This window comes from Macaca nemestrina, chromosome 6, assembly GCF_043159975.1.
Source record: "Macaca nemestrina isolate mMacNem1 chromosome 6, mMacNem.hap1, whole genome shotgun sequence".
NCBI classification, from domain to species: domain Eukaryota; kingdom Metazoa; phylum Chordata; class Mammalia; order Primates; family Cercopithecidae; genus Macaca; species Macaca nemestrina.
This window is the reverse complement of record NC_092130.1, coordinates 916706-921946: the sequence shown is the minus strand read 5'-3', so window position 1 is coordinate 921946 and position 5241 is coordinate 916706.

Below are 5241 nucleotides of genomic sequence, written 5' to 3'. Positions count from 1 at the left end.
GTGACCTTCGATTTTTCATGCTTATTATAACAAGTCATACAGAGTTGTGTAAACAAAAAATTGTCTCCTGTCCCCCTCTCATCCCACCCTGCTGAAAGGAACCACTGTTTTAAACTAGTGGATATCTTTCCAAATATTTTTATACACATACGCGTGCGCGCACACACACACACACATAACAGGTACAAATTTCACAGTTCAAAGACAGATATTCCTGAATTGTAACTTTATAATTCGAGTCAATTTGTATTTTAGGTCTTTCCTCCCATAGTAGAAAAATGAAATCTAGTTTATTTAAGGTAAATGTTAGTATGTAATGATGTTTATTTATTAATGGTCAGTTACAATTTCAGTTGCTTCAGAATTTACTAATGCCCTTTTCACCATATAATTGCCAGTTTTAAAACGTTGTTATTAAAAATGTGCAATAATTACAGGAAAATAGAAAATGATAAAATTAAAAAGCAAAAACCACCTGTAACTCCAGCAGCCAGAAATAAGCCTATGAAAAATATACTTCTATGGCATTTTTAATGAGCAAGTGGCATACTATTATACAAATGTACCATAATTATCTCCCCTATTTTTGTACATTTGGGTTGTTTTCAACTTTTCACTTTTGCAAAATTACTTGTAGCTAAATCTATGTGCACGTCATGTTTTTTTTTAAAGGATAAAGTCCAGGAACTCATGTCAAAAGTGGTGCTCGTTGTTGAAGGCGTTTGATTAATATGAAAGACATATAGAAAGACGGCACAGCTTCGACATCAACTTTTCTCCACACCCTGCACTGTCACACCATTTTTTGTCATCTTTGTTAATATGATAGAACAGTGGTTTCGCATTGTTGTTTTAAGTTTTATTCCACTGATTACTAGTAATGTTGAACCTGTTTTTATGCATCACTTTTGCAGATTGCCTGCGCATATCTTTTGCCCACTTGGATTCATCTTTGTCTTATTCATTTGCAAGAACTCTTTATAGAATATCAGCCCTTTGTTACCTATGTTACAGCCATTTTCCCAGTTTGTCATTTGCTTTTTAAGTCTGTTTACGTGGAATTTTGATATTGCATAGTCAGCGCTAGCTGGGCCAAAAGTCTGGTCTTGCTGTACATTCTCTGCCTTCAGAATAAACACTTAGGAGTAAGCTAGAGATTTTTGTTATCAGTTACTCCACCTGGAGGACCAGCAGGTGGAGTCTCCGTGGTCAGTCTCTCAGACTGTCATTTGGATTGGGGGGGCGAAGAGGGACTGAACATCTGGAGAATACGGTTGTTGGGCTCTTTATACAGGTGGACCCCTCTTTCCTGTGGAAGCCTCGCATTTACATGAGAAGCAGCAGGAAAATGGCCTCCGCTCCCTTCTGCCTTTCCAGTCTAACTCAAGGGCACCTGAGTGGGTGAACCTAACTGCAAGGGAGTTAGATGTGTGACCTATTCATCGAGAAAGAAGGTAGCCAGAGGGCCTACGTACGGTCCCCACCAAGCTCAAGTCTCAGGGCTTCCCATCCTGGCTTGTTGAATTATGTATTCTGGCAGCTGTTCTAGTCAGTACAGCTGATAGTAAATTTTAATAACTGGCAGTAAAAGTCTTCCCCCAGTGACCTTGATGTTTTCTTGGCCATTTTCACACATTTTTTCAGGTGTATATTTTTTCACACTATTTATTCAGATGATAATGGTAATTCATTTCAGAAACTGGATATCTCTTGCAATTTCCTGGGCTTCTCCGTACCCTGGCAAGTGTTCTTTGTGCTTTTTTTAGTCTGAAGTCTGGTAGGTACAAAATACAAAAGTTAGTGTATTTGCTATTTGTTAGATGCCCTTGCATCCTGGTATTTTAAAACTCTGGCCCATAAAGAAACAACCACAGTCACTTCCTCCCTCAATGTTATTGTGCGTCTTGGCAGCTTCTGACATTGTCAGCTGCTTCCTTCTGACACACTTCTGACTCCCATATCAGCATGCTCTCCTGGGTTCCCCCTCCTCTGGCTACTACTCCTCAGCTTCCTGACAGGCTTCTCACTTTTCTCCCTTTACCCGGTACTTGCTGTGCAAATGCTGAGTTCCCTAGGGCTCTTTCCTGGGCCCTTGTGTCTTCTCATTTTACACTTTCTTTCGAGATGATCCCACAGAAGTCACATGGCTTCCAGTATCCACTCCATGTCAAAGATACTTCCTCTGTTTCTATTGCTTATAACAGAGTATCTGAAACGGGGGCCAGGTGCTGTGGCTCACACTTGCAATCTCAGTACTTTGGGAGGCCAAGGTGGGTGGGTCACGAGGTCAGGAGTTGAAGACCAACCTGACCAAGATGGTGAAACCCCATCTCTACTAAAAATATAAAAATTAGCCGGGTGTGGTGGCAGGCGCCTGTAATCCCAGCTACTCAGGAGGCCGAGGCAGGAGAATCACTTGAACCCCGGGGCGGGCGGCGGTTGCAGTGAGCTGAGATCGCGCCATTGCACTCCAGCCTGGGCGACAGAGTGAGACTCCGTCTCAAAAAATTAAAAAAAAAAAAATTAAAAATTAAAAACAAGGAACATCTGAAACTGGGTAATTTATAGAGAAAGGGAATTTATTTCTTACAGCTCTGGAGGCTGAGAAGTCCAAAGTTGAGGGGCTGCATTTGTTGAGAGCCATCTTGCTGGTGGGGACTCTGCAGAGTCCTGAGGGGTTGAGGGCATGACATGGCAAGAGGGTGAGCGTGCTAAGGTGCTAGCACAGGTCTCTCTTCCTCTCTTACAAAGCTGCCCGTTCTCCCATGATGAATCCATTCATTAGTGGGAATAGAGCCTTCATGATCCAATCACCTTTTACAGGCCCCACCTCGCCACGCTGCCACTTTGGGAATTAAATTTCAACATGAGTTTTGGAGGGAACATTGGAACCATGGCAACACCTAAATATGCCTGCTGAAGCCCCTCTCTGTGCTCCAGGGCCACGTGTCCAGTTCCCTGCTTGCCCTCCCAGCTTGGTCCCCTCACAGATGACTCACGTGTCCAAAGCGAAATTTGCAGTGCTCCTCCCGGCTCCTCTCTCAGCAGTCCCATTCTCAGGAAATGGCAGGCCAGACGTCTTCCACAACATTCCCACATCCAGTCAATCAAAAGCCCCCAGAAGTTTGTCTCCCAATTATTTCATGGCTCTTTTCCCCCACCCTTTCCTTTGACCTGGTCAATACTCTCCTGAAACTCCTTCGTCTTTTTCGTCTCTTTTCATGTGTGATTCATTAGATCCACTAAGATCCACCCCTAGAAGGAGAGGGTGGACTTTCCTGGAACACTGAAGACAAATTTCCCTCTTCCCCCTTTTCATGTTCCCTGTGACTTTTTAAATTAAAAAAAAAAAAAAAATTCTTTTTTGTTTTGGCCGAGTTGCACCGTAAATACAGGACTGAAGATGATGCGACAAGCCCAGACGTCCCCGTGGCTACGGTGTAGAGCTGAAGACTTTCTATGTGTCATAAGGAATTCTAGCAAAACCCGGAATACTCAGCAGGAACCTGGAAGGGGGTTGGGGTGGAGGACACAGAAATTTCAGTTCAGTTCGGTCATGGGATAAAAGTTACCTCAGTCCCCTAAAAAATCGCAGCACTTTCTTGCCTCATTTCACACTGAAGTATGTCTGCTCTCGCCTTATTCATTCCTTGTATGGTTATTTTAATTATTTTTATTTTGGAGCCGGTGCGGTGGCTCATGCATGTAATCTCAGCACTTTGGGAGGCTGAGGTGGGCGGATCACCTGAGGTCAGGAGTTTGAGACCAGCCTGGCCAACATGGTAAAACCCCGTTTCTACTAAAAATACAAAAATTAGCCGGGCGTGGTGGCACGTACCTGTAATCCCAGCTAGTCGGGAGGCTGAGGCAGGAGAATCGCTTGCACCTGGGAGGCGGAGGTTGCAGCGAGTGGAGTATGCGCCACTGTGCTCCAGCCTGGGTGACACAGCGAAACTCCATCTCAAAAATAAATAAGTAATAAAACATATTTTGAACATTTCTCCACAATTAGATTATGAGCTTCTTAAGGACATTCTGTTTACCTTAAAAGAATCATATGTTTCTGTATTAGTTGAATTCAATGAATATTTATGTGCGGGCTCAGATCCTGGCTCCTCTCATTTCCGTGGACTCCAGGGATCTGGTTTCCTCTTCATACAGCGAGGACAGTGAAACCTGGCCTTCACCCCGGCAAGGCTCTCATGAGGATCAGGTGAAACCATGTGTGTGGGAACCCTTTGAAAACTGCAAAGAGCTGCATGCACATCTGAGGGCTTTAGGTTCACAGATGCAATCGGAAGGCGCCCGGCGCTGCTAGGCATTGAGCTTCCAGGGGGCACTGGGTGGAGAGCCCTGCACTCTCCTGCCTGAGGAAGCAGTTCGCATTTCCCACCTGGCCTCTCCTTTTCAGCGCCCCTAAAGAGTGATCTTCACAGAGAAAGCCAGTCTGTTTAAACGATATTGTAAGTTCTGAATATCACCAGGTCTATTTTTTAAGTTTGAATTTACATTTAAATCAGGAGCATTTGTCCAGGTCAGTAATTTTTCAGCCCAGCTCCTCCAGAGGGGTGTGTCCATTACCAGTGAGAATTTGAAACCTTCCTGACGCCAGGAGGCTGAGGTTTTCCTGCACTGGGCCTCCACGTGTGTGTGGAAGGGCAGGGGCGGCAGGGAGGCAGGAAGAGGGGTACAGAGGGAGAAGGGTGGGAGAGGAAGGTCAAGGAAGCACAGTCATAAATAGAAGTGTCTTTTGCCTTCAAGATATTTCAGGTCACATGGAGAAAGGAAATTCACTCTTAAGAAATAACAAAGAAACAAAAGACTGAAGTCGGTTCAGAAGTGCTGACATAAAGACCGGTTTGGAGGGCAGTAAAATTAATCAGGATTGCCTCCTGGGAGTAGGTGCGTCAGCACAAGGTCCTGAAAGCAACCAGGGGAGAAAGGAGCTCCTGGTTTGGGGACCATAAATCCCTCTTCGAGAACAACCAAACTCCAGTATGAGTATTTAAGCTCCTTGTCATCTAAGCTGGGTCTGGGGTCAGGAGCTTGGATTCTGGTCCTCATTCCAGCGTCCAGCTCATCACAGGCCCTGAGCAAATTCTTTACTCATCTCCTTATGCAGGAACAGCTGCAAAGTACTTTGGGAAAACCAGTTTTAACTATTAGTCCCAAACTTTAATTAGAACTGTATAATTCTTTATCTTTTGTGAAATGAGTTTTAAGCCAGAACAACCATTGTAA